Genomic DNA, 19,377 nt, shown 5'->3' on the forward strand with positions numbered 1-19,377 from the left:
CTGTTCCGGTGTTATGTTTTATTACGTGTCTTTCTCTCCGTCCCTGACTATTTTCCCAGCACCCCCACTCAAGACGGTGTTCTGACGATGCTCCACCATGCCAACATTGAATGCCTTCAGAGAAAAAGCAAGATAACACGCAATCGTTGTGCACGTTACGCGGAAGTCTCCGGGCTGATAGTTGTCCAATCAGAAGAGCGTGGGCGTGTTTTGCCAGGCTCCTCGCATTGTCAGAAATAGCCAATGGGCGCGAACGTGCTCGGAGCCAATCGGAGCCTTCGCTGCCTCGACGGCAAAAAAACTCGACCATGTATTGCCTGGACGAGCAGTTCATAAGCACGGGGAGGCAATTTTTCTAGTCCCGTGCTTCGTTCTCTCCTTACGTGGTGCGCGTGGTGTCAGAGAAAAACGCCTCGCCCCGCCTCCCTTTGAGCATCACGGACAAGCACAGAGAGAAACAGAGCGGCGAAGAAGGGAGGAGGAGGGGCGGGGGAACTGCAGCAGAGACGCATCCGAGCAGGGGACCACGGAAGCTCCCTGGAGCAGCGGAGCCATCGGCAGGAGTGCTGGTGAGAGACGGGGCAGGGGGGGAAGGGTATGCATGGTTCCCGAGGGGTGGTTTGGGGCGCGGGTAGCAACACAGCCGGTGTTCGAATGCGCCCCCGGGTCGGTGCACTCACTCTCTTGTGTTGAAAAGAATGATGCATCCAGTGTCATGGCATCAGGAGGGGGATGGGGAGGGCATGATGCACCACACTCATGGGGTTTCCAGATTTCTTCTGGAGGGTGTGATGCACGCCGTGGCGACAGGAGGGCACCGGATCTTGGGTGTTTGGAAGAGGAGGGGAGAGACGGTTTATTTATTCGCCCAGTATTAGGTTCTGTGGAAGCGGCGGGGAGGGAGTACAATCAACACACGGTGGAATTTCTAGATAAGCACAACGCGGATTATTGGGATTTTTAGAGGGGTGGAGCACGCGCTGTTGGAATTTAGTTTTGGATGTGGATAACATGTGCAGCAGGTCACACTATTTTAGTATTTTCTGGAAAGTGTAAAATAAGGAATGGTGGGGGGAGAATGCCACAATTAATGGACAGTGAGAGACATGTGGCCTGTTTCTATGGCGAAAGTACACGTACCAATAAAAGATCAATTTAAGTGATATTCGGTAAAATATTCAATTTTTATCCTCCAAGCTACAATTATCGTTTCCCCATTACGTGAAGTGTTTCGTTATATGCTGTGAGGCCCGCTCCCTGTAAGTTATTTCTCTTGCCATATCAGGAGGTTGCAACGTATAGAACCTTCTCGATCCTCTAAGAAGTTTGCCTCAGCTGTCCAATAAGGTATGTCCATTACATTCCGTAAAGTTTTCCATCCTGACGGGTCTTGCCCTTTTCCATCTTGTCCAATCTTCCTCCCTCCATCCTGTCTGGTGTTGACGCCCTCCACTAGGTCGTGATCCCTGCCATCCTCAGAGGTCGTGATCCCTGCCATCCTCAGAGGTCGTGATCCCTGCCATCCTCAGAGGTCGTGATCCCTGCCATCCTCTGAGGTTTTGATCCCTGCCATCCCCTGAAGTCTACCTCTCCCCGACCCTGTCAAGCCTTGCCCCTCCTTCGGATCTTGCACCTTTCCATCCTGTCTTGTCCCCTTCCATCCTCTGAGGTATCACTTCCCGCTCTTTTGTGGAGTTTCATCAACACCTTGCTTACTTATCTCTGCCATATTTATAGTACCTCACTCTACTTGTGTCAGGCTAGGCCCCACTTTTCTGATCATGAAGGACCTCACTGTCCTTCATCATTTCATGTATCTCAGCCATTCTTCATTCCAAATCATCACACCAACCCGCTAATATGTCTCGTCTTCACCTCCTTCCTACCAGAGCCTCACTGCCTCCGTCCACATCCCTCCTCTTTAGGTTACCAGCATCAGCTTAACATGTGCAAAATTCGCTCCCCTTCCCCATTTATCCACATTATGCCAGATCTCACTCACTCCACCTTGCCATAGCCTTCCCCTCTCCGTCATGACATCTTTTGCTCCCCTAATCACGAAAGGCTGTGCCCCCGCCCTATTTATCCCTTTTCTCTCAGCAGGGAATCATCCCTTTATCACTCAAAGTCCTTCCTCCAAAGCCTTCACCTCAGACCAAACAAGATTCCATTACTTTCTGGTGATTGCACCCTCCATGCCCCCAGTTACCCAACTTTCTTCAAGCAATCCCTAAGCTTCCATGCAAAATAGTCATCAGGGCTTTCATGATAGGTCTTCATCAAACCTCATTTGTGACCCCACCCATTCATGCAAGTTGTCCCATTCTTTCGTTGAGTCTTTCAACTTCATGTACTATCTCCTCTTGCTCTTATGCTGGGTCTCCAGACCATAATTCAGGCTCTTCCTAGCCTCCTACTGAATTATCCCCTGTTGCAGCCAGGTAAGCCGACTGCCAGGGCTAATACCACAGAAACATGCCAGGATCCTTCCACCAGTTAAATGACATACCCAATTTTGCTTTGATGTGTCCTGAACAGTTATGCAGTGATCCCTGCATTCCCTTCTAGATGTTCCCATCGACTGAGGTCTGCTTAGCCCTCAAAATTAATTGCAGCTCGTCGCTTCCACACTTGGCTCTGCAAATACTTTCTGTCCACTCCTTTGACCATACAAGGTCACAGGTCAGGCCTCCCTTGCATTTTGCAAGTTCAGTACCCAAACTTCATCCATCCTGAGAAATAACCTCCCATCTGCCCTGGGTGTTCATCCTCTCCCATCATTCTTTCTTTTGATGTCACATCAGCTCACTTCCCAGTCCTCAGTTTGCAGATCTCTGCCCCTCTGCTGCAAGGTTACTTGTCCATCCCGCGGGGCACTCGCTGCCCTCCCTCCTCAACCTATGAGGCCTCTTGATGTGCTGGGGAAAGGGTGTATTTGATCTCCAGCCGAAGTATACCTGAACGTGGGCAGGATTAGAAATGGGAGAGCCTGAAGAAAAGGGGTCAGGAGACTGAAAAACTAGCGGGGAGGTGGAGTGCACGGGTAAGGTACGGTACTGAAGAGCTGATGCAAGAGAGGAGACGGGAGCTGTGGATAAATGGCGAGGAACCGGTTAAAACCACCTGCTTTCCCGTCCAGGCACTACCCCCCTTCTTGGAGTGGGCTTCCTGTGATTGTTTACGGTTGTTATTGGCCTGTAATGGAGCTTTTATGAGGCGGACTGTCTCTAAGACTCGGAGGGCAGTCGGTGACGGGGCTGGTTTCACAGTCTAACGGGATCGGAGCACTGTGGCACCGAAAAAAAAAAACATTTTCATTCTCTTTATGTTTCTGGTAGTTTTTTTTTTTTTTTTTTTTTTTGCATTATTTTTGGTGCATCGGAAATGCGTGTAACACCTGGAATGCTTACACTCGACAAGAATGGATAGCTTTTTTTTTTTTTTTTTTTTTACTTGTTTTCAGTTTTAGATATTTACCTGAGCCTTATTTATCTGGTTTTCCGATCTGCCGATGGAGCCTGCTTCAGGCTGGTGGATTTTCGAGCTGAACATTTTGAAAGACTCCCCAGATTTGAACAGAGTGATGGAATATGAAATAAGAGCTCCTTTGTGTGCATGCGGCAGGACGTGGTGCTGGCGTCTTCTGAAATCACACAGCCTGCTATGCTGCGGCATTTCGAGCACTGCCTCCTTCCTGCTCAGGGTACGATAATAGGGTCGGCTGATCTGCAGAGGGGTGTTCGAGGACACCCGGGCCATATAGGCTGTTGTAAACAAATGAATTACTGGGAGCAGGGGCTCGTGGTTCTGTCTAACACACCCACCGGTTGGTTGCACCGGACTGTGTTTGTTTACGTGGAAGGCGCGAGATCCGCTCCATATATTTGAGGAATAGCTACAGATTCTGGAGAAGTGGCCTTGTAGTTTGGGGAACTGTGAGTACTCACAGGCGAGTTGTATGGCGAGGATCAGAAGGTTCTTCAAAGCACCGCATCGCAGTGCAATCTGGAGCCCACCTAGTATTGCATTTTAGCATTTGCACAACCCTTACTGCAACTATGCGGGGCCCTGAAGTGCTTCTCCACATGGCTAGCAACATGCACCATGCAGGGTGCGTGGTTGGAAGGGAGTTGCTTTTGTGGGAAATGTTTTCATGTCGTGCATGAGGAGCACGAGCTCTGGTTATCTCATTATGGAATGCAATACCTGGTGGTCTGATAGGTCAGGGAATGGAAGAAATAGACACGCAGTGAGCATGGTTTGTTTACCCTGTTCTTCTATATGTTATGTTACATGAGGGTGTTATCTAATACATACTTAGCCCCATAGGGCTCAGTAGGGAATGGAAAGGATTAAAGAAAAATAGGAAGGACACTGTACATAGGAACAGGATCCATTGCCAAAATGTGGGACGTGTACAACGAGAGCTGTGGACAGGAATACATACACACATACACAGAAGGGATCTGAAACAGGGTATTACAGTAAGGTGCGGCGAGGAGGGAGGGAATGGATAGATCGAGTTCATTATGAAAGGACGATTGTGAAGAGGGGAGTTTTGAGATTCTTCCTGAATTGCAGCTAGAAATGAGAAAGTATGAGGTGTGATGGGTTAACATCAGGGGTCTATGGCCAATCGTATATTGCTCTGAAGTCCCTCTGCCTTAGAAGAGCAGAGCAGGTACTGGAATGCACAGTGTATGCCGAAGGAGGTAATATTATCTTTAAGTATTAAAAATTGATGATGCTTATTCCTGTCAACGCGGCCTGGGCTCTGTAATAAGGCTCTGCACGCGCTGGAGGGTCCTTTCGAGCAGATCTGAGGGGTGGGAGATCTTGAGCAAGGGAGATATTTATACCGCAGTTCAAGGGCGCCTGGGGGCTCTTCCCGGGCGCTGCGGCGCTTTGCTGTTTTGCGCTTGGTTGCTCTTGAGATGGCAAATGGAGGAAGCTACGCTAGGTTCCACTTCAGCCCCCTCCAGGCTTTCTGCCCCCTGGACAGGCTCCTGTTGCCTGCAGCGGCACAGCACCTGCTCCTAAAACAGGCCTACATTTCTGTCTGGTAGAAACAAGGGACATTTAAAAACGGAACTGAAAGCCCAGCTGTGTTTTGGCCAAGACGTTGCAGCTAATCCCCTCCATTGAGAACATGTTCACTCGCCTTCTAAACGGAACCGAAAGCCCTCCTCTTTCGACGATATTTTAGCTGGGATAGTCGCGATAATCACCTCCATTTTGTACATGTTCGCTTACCTTTCTACCTCAACTTTATCAGGTGCTAACAAACTTTTCACTGCTGTATATACTTATTGTACAACTGCGTTCCTTTTTCTGTGATCATTTACCTTTTTGTTAGTCTCGAGCTTACATAACTATATTTGGTCACTCGTGAACCCTCTGTAACTTCCATGTAACATGTCTACTTTAAAGCGCTCTGGCACTTTTGGATATTGTTCGTGCTATATAAAAATTCCTTAATAAGTAAACTCCAGTGTTCTAGTAAATTTACGGTTATTGGTCTGCAGTTGCATGATGCACTCTACTGAAATGCTGTTGTAGATGGACATTTGCAAAGGCAAAATATAGTATATTTTATTTACTGTTTTATATAGTTTCTGCACTGTCCTGTCACCCTTAGAAGTTAGGGGTTTTACACTTCATACATATTAACATGAATATAATTGCTTCATTAGAGCAGACCTCACAGTTTATAGAATACGTTTCTTTCCACATTAGACACTCATTCCTATTATCTGATTGTAGGTCACCGACCCCTTCTACTTAGCATATTATTGGTTACTGAATAACTACTGTGTGGTGGATGTTTTTTGGCGAGCAGTCAGTAGGAAAGATCAAATGTAACAAACATTTCTGTGCTCGAGACTTTTTTACTATATCATTTTTGCTGCTAGTGCCAACATTTTGGGAAATCTGTACCCAATGCTGTTTGTGTTTGTTACAATTAGACAGTAGATATCCGTGCTTTATAATTAAGGCTCCCAGTTTTATGAGATTTCTTTAAAATATTTCCGTCTGTATACTTTTTAATTTTTTGGCCATCTTATTTGTATATATCCATGTTTACTTTTTGTTTTGTAAACCTATGAGGTAATAACGTTTTCAACGTAATGGATAAACGTGCACTCATACTTCGATGTCTGTCAGCATATTACACAGCCAAAAATAATAAAACCACATAAAAAAGTTAGCACAAATACATGTTGAGATTTGCACTAATTTAAGCAAATCTCATAGAGTTTTGTACCTCCCCTTGCTGCCAATATGTATAGCTCATGGCCTGAAAGTCATTAATCTGAGCATGGAGAGTCACTCAAAAGAAGCCAAATTATTTGTGTTTGTCTGCTTTTAAAAATAAATACAGACAGGAAACGATGCTTTATGTCTGTATTTATTTGTAAAAAATAGTAAAAACGGAAAACAGGGAGCCCTAATTATAATTACTTTAGAATGTAAGCTATGCTAACCTAGAGTCGGGTGGCTCAGTAGACTTATGAGTCCACTGCAACAGTGTCTTTGTTGACTTCATGATAACAGGAATCACGATTGAGCTGCTTTGGCCCTTCATCCTCCTGAGGTCGATAACATCAGCAGCTTTGAGTTGTCTCCCAGTATAATTCTGCTATTAGCCCTGAGAGACCCTCAAATGAACGTGCAGTTTGCAAGTAGAAAGTGCTTTAAATGGGCGGGTACTCACAGGTACTGAGTCTAGACACTGCTGATTTTCTTCATTATGAGTATCGGAACTTTTCCAGGACTGAGGAGAGTACTGGTATTGACTAGGGCATGTTTAGTTTTGGGTGAAATGGTTATGTCAAAAAGTACAGCATGTCCACTATATGGTACGCGTCCATGACCATTTCCATGGAGGAGCCACTACATTAAATGAGGCTCATGATGTCATCCTGGCTGCTGCAGTGTGGTGTAAAGGAAGGGAGTCCCTTCAAGAGATCAGTTTCCAGTGGCTGTTCCATTTCTTCTTTGCCACTTCAGCTGTGAGCACGAATGCCACCACCAAACCAAGAGGACCAAACAAATATAGCCAAGCCCGGCAAGGGCCTGCAGTCCCGCAGCAGGCAGATCGAGGACGCTTTAGGCTAGGGTGACCAGACATCCTGGATTTCCCCAGACAGTCCCAGTTTTCGGGGGGGGGGGGGTGGTCCCAGAGTCCTGAAGCTTTTGCTAATTTTAGATAAATGTCCCGGTTTTTGAGAGAATGGACAGATCATCCTGCGAAGCAGAATTGAAAGGTATGCATTCCTTTTCACAAGCACTGCTAAAGTATGAAATTATGTAAGTAATGCATCTGTTTCTGCCAGACAGCACAGCAGGTGCCTGCTCCCAGCAAAAGTACAGAGTGGGGAGGAGTGCGCATGGGGCGCAGGTCCTGCCATTGCTAATGGTAATGTAGTCTTGTGTGTGTACATATAATTTACTTGTAAGTGTGTGTGTGTGTGTGTGTATATATATGCACACATTTACAAGATTTACATCCCTGGAGCATGCACAAACCCATTTACTTAACAAGGCTAAGCAAAAAATGGGATAGTCCAGTTGCGGAAGCAAGGCTAAAGACTTCAGTCCTACTTTTATGTCTGACCTGTCCCGGTTTTTGCTTCTCAAAATCTGGTCACCCTACTTTAGGGTGGCGCAACTCTTGCCACCACTCCAAGGGCTGACCTCTGGGGTGCTGTGTTTTTAAATATATGATAGAGTTATAAGCACCTGTGGGGGAATTCCTTGCCTTCAGAAATCTTCAGACTACAATGAAAATGTTGAGATAACTCTGGTTATTAATGGGCCTGCTGGAGAGAGATGGAGTTTTATCTATAAAAGTTTTGACTCCTCATAAAGTAGTGCAGAGGGTTCATATGCCTGCTGAAAAGAAAGTGTACCATGCAGATTACAGAAGTGCATATAAATTAGATAGTTCAGTGGGTTACTGCTTTTGCCAGAGAGGCCATGCCAGGGAAAAACCAACCAGTTTGGAAGCCTAATTTTATGCAGCCTTGAAACTTCCAGTGTACACAAGGATTCCCCCTAATCTGGTATAGCCAGGGCTTAGAGGGGCTTGAAATGGATGCGAAAGGGCGCACTATATTCATGTCCCTTTGGCGACTGCCCCTCGATAGGAGGACCAGCCTTTGCTGAAATTGGAGGTGAGGAGCGGGGGATAAAGGGAAAAGGGATAACATAAGGGACTCAGAGAAGAGAACAAAAAGACTTGTAGAAGGGTCAGAAGATAATAGCCTAAAAATTTAAATGAGAGAATGGCGCACATCTTCCCAGTGTGATGAGATCAGACGCTTTTAGACTTGATAAAGGAAGTGTGAAATTCTCATGGTGCTTGCCAGTTGGTCACAAAGGTGTTCAGACAACATGCACATCCAATTCTTTGCATCTCGGCGGATTGTACGGAGCAGTAGTTCCAGGTTTAATTATAATTTGTAAGTGTGAAGGAGGTATACAGCAGATGAAATATTGACAACATCAAAAAGTAAAATGTTGCATTTACGGGTGAGAAGAGAGAGTGGTCGTGTACATGTTTGTGCATGTGAGAGGGCAGTGTGAAGAGGAGGTGAAGCCAGACTGTCCTATAGATGGAGATAATGTGAGAGTTAAAAGACTGCCACTTAGATGGAGATTCTGTGGAAGATGAAGGATATCAGAGGGGAGAAAAATTATGCAACTATCTCACAGTAAAATGGTGTATAGCGGAGAATGAGATGCATTGTCAAACTCCAGAAACCACTACTCCATCCAGATTCTACAGTGTCTAGTTCACAAAGTTATATTTTCAGAACTGAAACCTTTTCAGTTCATTTAGATCTCATTAGATGTTCCTACCTTGTTAGGGTGACCAGATTTTGAGGAGCAAAAACCGGGACAGGTCAGACATAAAAGAAGGACTAACGACTTTACACTCACTTTTATATCTGGCATGTCCCGTTTTTTTGCGTAGCTTTGTAAATGTGTGCCTATACATGTTTGTGTGTGTGTATGCGCGCGCACACACACACACACACACACACACACACACACACACACACACACACACACACACACTTACAAGACTATATATACAAAATTAGCTATGGCTTGACCTCCCACCCACCTCTCTCTGCCCCCCCCACCCCCCAACTCCGTCTCTCTGCTGGGAGCAGAAAGGGGACTGCGTTGCCTCATAGTAACAGATAAACTACTTTAATTATTGCATAGTCTGTAGGCGTCTGTTAAAGGAGAGCATACCTTGAACGTATGCTTCCCTAGATAATCTGACGTTTGTCCCCAAAACCGGGACTTTTATGTAATAATTTGACCTTTGTCTCAAAACCCGGGGCATTTGTTTAAAATTAAGAGAAGCGGGACACCGGGACAGTCCTCTAAAAACCGGGACTGTCCGGGGAAATCCGGGACCCCTGGTCACCCTAGTTCCGCATTCTGGCCACGCCCACTGGCCCCGCCCCCACACCAGCAGCCTAATTCGGTGTGTACCTGCACATTGTAATCCCATTTGAAGCACCGCCAATAGACGTGTGCCGTCTTGCGTTTTAAACTAAATAATTGATACGGGAGCGCTACGAGCAACAAATTTATTTTGACATTTTTGGTCGGCATTAATTAGTGCACGCTCATCATCAGTTAAACCATGGTCTGATGTGGATGATAGTGACTTTGTTTCAGAAACTCCCTCCTCCTCTCACCGTGAGGCGCACGCTGCCCTTCCCGCCTTTTTGGCATCGGCTCCCTGGCCCTGCAGCTCTGACCTCACGTGCACCCAGTCCAAAGCCTCTCTGGGACATGGCGGGGCGGCACAGGCCTCCTTTGAGCTCAGAGGCCTGTTTTAATGAAATGACTAATCTTGTCGGCATGTTTGCTATCCTAGTCATACGCACAGCATAAAACGTTTCTCCTTTCTTGTGCTGGTTTGTCGATTTGCTGCAGCGTTGATGTTGGTGTATGATGGATGTTGCACATGTTCGTCCTCGTAATACCTCTTGTATACTCCAACTAGTGTTGAATTACACCAGGGCCTAGACAGGTACTAGCAATGAAGCTATGGTCAGGATGTTTTGATTTTGTACTTTAGTCTTTCCCTGGGCCCGTACTTAATGTGTGGCATTGGTTCCGGGTGTTGGGTTGGTCTGTGCATAATCTGCAAAATTTGTTTCCACAAAAATTCAGGATATTTGTGCAGAAGTGCGCGAGGTACTTAAATAGTTTTATCCAAGTATCTCAAATATCTTTTTTTTTTCTTCAGTCAAAGGCATATCTCACATTGAAAAGTTATGCGGGATACCGCAGGAGACTAGTTTGAGCAGAACATATATTTTTCAGACACATTTTCTGCTCAGACCGGTCTCTTACGGAAACCAAGCACTGGCAAAGCCACTATGTTTCACCTGTGCAAGCGCTATTGCCTTTGCCAATGTGTTTTAACCATGTTGTACACCAGTGAGGCTGTTGTTCAGCATGGTTAAAAGTTAGTGCTGTAGAGGAGTGTTGTGTAGTACCTAATTGTTTATACTGGGGTTGATGTGTAAAAGAGAATTTGGGTTTAGGCAGTGCTTTAAATGGGCCGGTACTCTCCGGTACTGAGTACCAGCACTTTTTTATTTTGAGAGGGAGAGTACCGGCATATCTCAAGAAAAAACGTAATACTTTTAATTGGAGAGTACCGGCACTTCTCAGAAACAAGCAGGTACTCTATTACAGAGTACCTGCACTTCTATTTTTCCATTTAAAGCACTGGGTTTAGGAACCCTCCAGCCTAAGATGTGGCTGAGTGGAAGAGGGTGTCTGTCTAGCATGGGACAGATAGGAGACAAGACATACAGATAGCATAGGCGGGGGTCATGCAGCAAATCTTCACGAGAGGAGACTGCTCTGGGCCCACAGACCATACACCATGTATCAACGCTTATGAATAAACAATGTAGGACAACACTTGGAAACATTTTCTGTAAAAAGTAGGGATGTATAGTCCAGTAAACGCAAGATATTTACTATTAGCCCTCCTAGTGGAGGGGACACTTTTAGGCAAATGTATACCAGTAGATTCACTCCCTGCTTGGTAGCAGAGTCATAAGTAGCTTGCTCCACAACAGTGCCTATAAAACAGGGTTCTCCAAGGAGTAGCTCAGGAGCTACTGATGTGCACTAGCATCTTTTGAAATAGTTGTGCAAGTGAAGCCCATCCCGGTAATTCATACCGAGGGTTTGGCATATTGAAGGATGTAGAGCTGGTCCTCTTCAGACACCTTTGTAATCAGTCAGCCAAGCCACTAGAAGTGCTACATGCCAGCACATACACACACTGACAATACAGGGCAGTGGAAGGGCAGGAAACATGTCCAGCTGTCTCTGCTTTCATTCTAGCAGAGTTGCAAATAAATTGCTCGTTTCTCAGGCCCTTCTCTCATCCGTCACACTGAGTAAATGAACTCATGGGCAGGGAACAATAACTGGTGGTAAAAGAGAAGAATCTCTTGAGTTCAGGGCTGCAGAGAGTCACCGTCATCTGTAATCCTACATGGAGTGATCACAATTGTAAATGTATAGGATGTGGTCTCCATGGATGACTTTTATTGATCAGAGGTAGCTCTCGTCATAGAAAAAGTTGGGCATCCCTCATGTAAAATGTCCCACTTCTGAGCCCAGTTGCACTCTCAGCTCAATGTTTACGTTTATTGGCATTCTTACCGATAATTTGCCGCAAGGGGTCTCCTGGTTGATTTTTGTGTATGCACAGTCCTCTGCGACCGACAGACGAGATGGAGAGTACTTAATCATAGCTGGGAGCGATGAATACTCTGCTCCAGATGCAGGTCCAGCTGTGTAGGATCCACCCCCTTGACCAATTTTGAGGAGCTAGAAATGGGGTTGGGCCGTTAACCAATTAATGTAATAATATCAGAGGTATCTGTAGGTAGAGGTTTGGAAGCTTCCAATACCCTTATGTGGCTGGTCATGCCCTCTGGCTTTACAATCTGTTTGTTGGCTCACGCTCTGAATAAACTGCGTTTTATAGGTTAATGGCAGAATTATATTTCTGGACCCATTTGTGAAAATCTCCAGGACAGAGTAAAGGGGAATATTTCCTCCATCACCTTTCCCTAGAGCCAATATGCAATCCTCTGATAAGGTTTTCTGATCTCTGCTTTCTCCTCTAACACTGGACCTCTGAGTACAGAGTAGAACAGAACACAATTCTGCTCACAGCTCTCATTTGGGAGTAGTTGTTAGATAGTTGGATAATTGTCAGCACCAGGCGCTGATGATGCTTAGGAGAGCCGATGGTCACTGGCTTCCAAGTTTCAGAAACTTGCAGTTGCAAGATAGCCGCAATAGGCTTTATGTGACCTTATATTTTTTATCCAAACTCTTTCAGGCTGAGCGGAACCAAGAAGTGAGAGAAGAAAGGAAGTTAGCTGCACTGCCTGTGAGCTAGCTTCCTCAGAATGAACTTGGGGTGAGGACAGGGGCAGACTGATGGCGGTAGCATACAAGGTGGCTGCATCACTGTGGAGGGCCACTGAATGGCTTAGAATATCCACTTGTCGGGCGGTACCAGCAATCAATAGTTCAATAGTGAAGTCACCAGAACTGTGGAGACCCACAGAGAGGCACATATGGCTGCCACACTGAAGTGATTCCACGTTGGGATCCTGATAATAGTATTGTGAAGATCCTCTTCCTGGAATGCCTTAGAACAACTTGGCGGGTGCTGATCTGAGGAGGTCTGTGGGTTCTGGCTGTGCTCACTGAAAGAGTTGCTCCTGTCTGTCCACAGTACAGACAGGCTGGTGCAGAGTGGAGAAGGGAGATCCCTTGGTTAACTGTTGGCTCCTGGCTTAGCCTGGGCTGGCATCTGAAGGCCTTTCACATGCGGCCTGGATAGTGCGATAGAACAATATTGGAGGAGAGCCTTAACGTATAATAATCTGTCAAACTGGGCCCAGATGGGGCTGGGCAGTGTTTGGTAACAGTGTGAGCATTTTAGCAAGCAAGGCAAGTCGGATAAAAACTGAAAGTGCATAATGCAGGAATAATTTACATCACATTTAAGGTGGAAGAAATACATTGCAGAGGAAGAAGGAACTGACGTCCGTGTGTGAGTTGCTGAAGGGCCAGATGAAGATGCTGGAACACCATACACCATTGTTTATACACCGAACAAAATGGGGTAGTCCATGTCCGCAATGAAGGCATGGCTGGGAAAGATTAGGGCGATGGTGGTGGGGGCAGAGATTCATTTGGCAGATTTTGAGATAAGAATGAGGAGATAGAGAGCAAAAGTGGATCTCCAGGCAGCAGACCCCTGAGAGAACACAGAGAGGCAATTTCTTTCTTCAGATGGTAGGTTGAGGATGAGGATTGTCATCAGGGTTCTTGTTCAGGGCTTCCCTGTCCTTGTGAAGGAAGTTGTTATAAGGGAAGTGATGTGCTCATTTATTGGCACACATTTACTCCCAGTGGATTACCCAAGAACAAGTGGCCCTAGAAGCTCAAGTTCCCCTGTGGCTCTCGTCCAAACTGAAAGCGCTATACAGAGGCAATATATATTTTCTAATGATGCAACCAGGTCTGGTTTTCAGGGGTACAAGGGGCCCCTCAGAAGGCTGATGATAGTTTTCGTTAGCCCTGAACCCTAAAACCCAGGAACCCTGGCCATTCCAACCCTAAAACAGAGCAGCCCTCAGTCCACACTCGTCACAACCCTAAGCCCTAACACAAACACCCATCCCAGCCATGAAACACCAAAAACCCTATATTCTCTAATCTTAAACACAGCAACCCTGATCTGACTCCAAACCCTCAAACACACGCAACCTCAAGTCCTTGGCCCTAAAACCAGCATCTCCCTCACCAACCCTGTGCCCTCACACTGGCAGCACCCCAGCCCTGAAGCCCTGAAACCAGCCTTAGCAAAACCAACTTGAGCGGTGCAGTTTGTGCTACTTTTTCAGTGCCACATTCCCTTGGGGCCGAGAATGGCCATTTACGCAATTTCCTATAATATCATGCTCTCCACCCATAGCACCTCTCCAAAACTCATCAACCATCAGCCCACACACTCCCCTATCCCCAGCCATAACCCAACATCCCAACCCTATAAAACAATCCAATCCCAAACCTAAAATCCCATCCAGACATATTCATCCCAACCCTCTCTCACCCCACAGCCATCAAACACAGTAACTCGATCTATTCCACTCCTATCCTTCCCACAAATGTTTTAGTAAAGAAGGCTCTCTAACAGAAAGCCTGTTTTTCATCACACGGAGGGCCATCACTTCTCCTCTCCTTAGATACCTTTCCCCATCACAAATCCATACACATACTATGCCCTGCAGTCAACATTTCCTTTCATTTATGCATCTTCCCATATTCCAGCTTCACAACCTCACGCTTGAAGTGCAGTTTGCGTCTATACCAGTGTTCTGCAAAGTCGGTCCTGGAAAGCCAGATCCATGCTAATTTTTAGCATATCCACATTTAGAAAAATGTAGATTTCTGAAACATCTTTTTTCTAAATGTGGATATGCTAAAAACCTGGTATGGACCCGGCTCTCCAGGACCGACTTTGCAGAACCCTGGTCTATACATTTTAATGGTCCTTTGTGATGGTGACTTGTCGTTTTGACTCACCTTATTATCTACATTCTTCTTCAACAAACCAGCCTTCTTCCCTTCCCATCATACCTGCTTTGAGCTACGGACCTTCTCCTTTCCATCTCACACTCTTTCATCCCTGCACCTGTCCACAATCCATCCATACCTTTTTCATTTTGGTGCCTCCATGTTGTAGCCTCAACCTCACAGATGGGACCACACGTGTTGGCATGCGACATAGGCTCCGGTTACAAGTCCTGAACATCTCTTTCCAGCTTAAACCCCTTGCCAAAGTCAAACAGAAGTTATTGTTCATGACCCTGTTAAAGTTCTCATTGAGTCTGAGTCCATTGGTGGCTCTAGGATTTTTAACATGCTTCACCCTTGACCCCATCATGAATACGGCCATTTCTAACAAGATCAGTTGTGACCCGTTGTGCACCACAGTCTCACCCAGAAGATTGCCCTAGAAACAAATCGTGCATGAACTGCAGCATGTCTGGTGGTTATACGGTCTATGAAACACTTCGTCATAATCCACCATTGCTAACTCATATATTGCCTGACCAAAATTGGAAATAGACCAGCAGTGTACATGCCATTCTTGCTCCATGTAGGACCGGGGCCTTTGACAGGTGTTCTGAACTCTTACATGCCTTTGTGACTCCACCCGTAAACGTCCAACTCCCTTTTAGTAAAAGTGGAAAGAGGGCACAGCCCTTTCTATTTGTCCTATTTATCTATTAATAGTCTCAGAATATTGCCAATATTTTTCTCATTTTAGATGTTTTTAGGTCAATTCACAAATGCATGCAACAGTACATAAAAAAAAATACAGCGGAGCACTGCTTTACGTACCCCAGAGTGCCTTTGTTAGAAAGCCCCATTGTGCTTTGGCAGACCTATTAGTGGTTTACGTCTAGCCTGGGTAAGAAAGGGCTGTCCGGTCCTCTGCCAGTGCTTTCTGCACGAAACAAGGCTGTGGTTGAAACTGTAATTTCTTGTAAATTGCTGCCTCAGCTAATGGGTCATTTTGTTTTGACCCTCTTTGCTTCAGCAGGTGAAAAGAGACAATAACACTTTTGAGCTACTAAAAGTTGTTTAATGGGATGTGTATTTAATTAATGGTGCAAATTGCAAGACTCCAAGGCGTTGCGATTCCAGTTCCTAAGAAAATAAAGGTGAAAGTATTTGCTTTGCCACGAGGTTTTGTGCGCCTAATTTCTAAGACGTCCTGCTTTGTCGACCCTTCCTGTTCCTGAATGGTGTGCTGCATTGTGTTCCGAAAGAATGAGTAATTAGCCCTGCAGACGGCCATCTTTCTTTGGGCTCCGTGCGGTGATGCGGTTACTAGGTAACAAGGTGCCCAGGGCTCGAGACCCACCATGGCAGCTCCGGGGTGAAAGAACAGTATACTTTACCTCTTTTGTGTGTTTAAGGAGGTTGGTTCTTTAGAGAGTTAAGCCCCAGAGCACCTGTTCTGGTGATTGATGGATTGATTGATTCTGATACTATGTGTGGTCTATAGCATTTTGTTTTTACTGTTGGGTTTCAGACTAGACAAGGCCTCCTGGCACTGTCTTTCCCCACTCTGTCGAGGGCTATGAAAGCAATGGTAGAAATTAAAATCAAATAGAACTGTAAGTCCTGTTTACTTTATACCGCTTCCACACGGAAGCAAGGAGGAGGCTGTGGATGGCCTAAGTGTGGGACCCGTGACGTCATCGAGAGGGTCAGAGGGTGAGTTGTCACTTTCGTTACCACAGTCATTTTCGTGAATCGACGTCCACGCTTTTGAACTCCATTATTGTCCTGGGTGACAGTGTATTGCGACAAAGAGAGAAAGCAGAAAAATATGTCTAAAAGTTGCAAAATGTTTTCTGCGGACTTGCACAATGTTATTGTGTGAAGACAGTTGGGACTACAAGGTGTGTGAGGCATTGTTGGGGAGAACAGCAACTCGTCAGAAGCTGAACCGAGCGTGGGCTGTTTCACTTCTGTCTTGCAACCCCTTACTGATGCCACGTGCTTACAACATACTCCTGAGACTCCTCATGTGGGTTCTACGTTACTTTAACCTCTGCATCGTTTTACAACAGTGCTGAGGTATTTTAAAGACCCCCACAGGTTTACAGGAAATCATTGTGATCCCCAGCCGTTCACCAGTTTGGTCATTCTGTAAATCCAAAGCCCTGTACAATGTTCATGGTAACGTTTTCACGAATCATAATAATGCTCTTAGTGGACTAATGCATCAATTGCTAATACTGGTGCATAATCCTAAAGTCGCAGGTTCGAGTCCTAGCAGGTCCACTTAGCAACTCATCCATCCGAGGTTGAAGGTTGTAGGACTTTCCACTACGAGGATCTTACCCACATCATTGAGGTTCGCATGGTAAAACTGTTGTCTCTTCTGTTTTTTCCAATGTCCCCTTCCCAATTCTTCCGGGTGACTTGTTTTCCAAGACCCTTAATGTACCATTATTTCCCCATTGCTGTCCATCTATCTCCTGAGCTCCTGAACAGCCGTAGGAAAGAGCAGCCAGTTTAAGGGAAGGGGATGGGCCCTGCTGACACGGAGGCAGGGCTTCCTCCCGGATGTGAGCCCATGTTTGGCTTCCTAGGCACTTCTTGTTTTTGTCTGCCTCCTTTTGCTCTTTAAGCAGTTAACCCCCCCCGCTGTGCAGCTGCTATTCTTTTTCTTTTTGTTCCTTACCTCTGCCCCCTTTTTAGCATTTGACCTGTTTTTTTTTAAACAGGGAGGATGGTCCCCGTTTTATATCTTTCTCTTCTTGCACATGCCCAGGTGTCTATTCTCGCAGTGAAGTGCAGACGAGGAAGTGCTTTGCCAAGTTTAAGCAGCCAGAAGAAGACTTCATATTGAGGTTGATAAATGAGTACCACAGCATCTCTCATCACTGATTAATAATTCAGTTTCTATTACGTGCAATGTAAGTCTATTAAGCAGGTACCATGTAGACCACAGGCATAAAGGATGCCTCGCTGGGAAAAGTGTAATCCAGTGGCAACCAGTTCCTCGCCACTCTCCTAAATCGCAATCCTGAAGAGGATAAAAACACTCCTCTTGGAACTGGAAAAGTCAAATAATACAGAGTAGCTCAGTAATCTCCTGTGTAGCACCCCAACCATCCTCTTCCATATTACTTCCAAAATGCCTCTCGCCATGCAGAATAGGGGAGCTGTATGCCATAGTAGGGAGCTGAAGAAATTCAGTGTTCTCCATCACCAATACTCGACAGGATACACTGGCGATTCTTGGTGAATGAGGAGGCCAGTGATCCAAATTTTCTTTGCTGTTGTGGTAATGTATCTTCATCTCCACTCCAAAAGACGATTAAGACCGTATTCACCCTCCCAATCTTACATGCGCATGGTAAAGTGCACTCCTCCTTAGACTTACCTCTTCTGCCCATTGAAGTCACTTGGAATCTTATGTAGTCATACAGAACTGCAACAGGCTCCTTGTTTCTTCTCCAAATCTTCTCTTGTGCCTGCGTTCCCTTTTCTATACCATATGCATACAGCACTCTGAGGCTGCTCCAGCTGCATTTACACATACAGTAAATACGTAAAATATTTTTTTCTCTTTCGTTTGGTGTGGTTATTTGTTAGGTTTTGGGTTATGTTTGTTTATGGAATAGTAGTGTGGAATGAAGAATGTGGCACTCAGTGTCTAGTTTGAGTTTACCTCTCGTTTGTACTTTGATACCCTGTGTTTGTATTTTGTTTGAGGAAGAGTGATCCTGGCCATCTCCATAATAGTCTTTTATGCACTGAAAGTGAAGACTCCAGTGGGTTTATGGCTCACAATTTACCTTTGTGTACAGCTGATGCTGGGTTGTAAGGACTGGGCTGAGTGGCTCATGTTTCATTGGCCAGTATTGGGCCTAGGTCACCACTGGATCTGATGCAAGGTCTGACCCACATGGACTCTTTAGAGCTTTTCATACTTGTATAGAAGTATCCACTGTTAGGATGACCCTGGAACGTTTTGACCATGTCTCCTAAATGTGGTAAAGCAGCCGATTATCTGCAACCTGTTAAGGATATTCTTTAGTCCCTTGTCTTGAACACTTTAATTCCAGGTATCAGCCGCCCTGTGCTGCTGGAGACTATCGATCCCTATTTAGATCATTCTGTAGTCTCATGAGTTTTTTAAATTGCCCTGCTTGCCTCAGTTAGAAAAGGTCTCCTGCTCCCACGGATGAACCACAAATTACTGGTCCATTGCTCATGTTAGAGTGGCTGCTGAAGCACTGTAGAAAATAATGACTTTAGTCTCCAGGAGATTTAGTTGAAACTCATGACTATTTCTATTAGTAACAGGCTTGAGTTAGCTCTAGGTTTTCACATTTCAACAGACTTAGAAATAAAGCTTTACAAATGCACTGAATGGACCCTGAGGATTTTCTGGTCCAGGAAGAGGAGCTGTGCATGGAAGGGGTGAACCTGATATTTGCACTGCCAAGTTGCACCTGGATGTTAACCTTAAGACTAGCTTAGCTAAAGACACCTTATTGGCATGCATGGAAGAATCGGAGGAAGTGCATGGGAATTAATAATGGTGAGGGTGCAGTTATGGAGGCGTAGACATGATTTTGCTTGACTAATTCAAGCTGTGTTGTTATAATTCTAAAGCGAGCAGCGGTACACCAGCGTGCAAACGCACTCCTCTAACCACACACACACGGTTCTAATACTGCAGCACACTGGCCCTCTGCA

At 45.6% G+C, this 19,377-nt stretch overlaps 1 protein-coding gene across 2 annotated transcripts in view; it reads left to right on the top strand.

Moving 5' to 3' along the window:
- Positions 1-304: 304 nt before the first annotated feature.
- Positions 305-19,377, top strand: part of FAM168A (family with sequence similarity 168 member A) — a 345,391-nt gene continuing 326,318 nt past the window's right edge. For both annotated transcript variants that reach the window (XM_069203838.1, XM_069203839.1), the window contains exon 1: positions 305-569. The gene's annotated coding sequence lies outside the window, so the exon portion shown is untranslated. The remainder of the gene's footprint in view (positions 570-19,377) is intronic.

Source organism: Pleurodeles waltl, chromosome 8 (assembly GCF_031143425.1).
Source record: "Pleurodeles waltl isolate 20211129_DDA chromosome 8, aPleWal1.hap1.20221129, whole genome shotgun sequence".
Classification (NCBI taxonomy): domain Eukaryota; kingdom Metazoa; phylum Chordata; class Amphibia; order Caudata; family Salamandridae; genus Pleurodeles; species Pleurodeles waltl.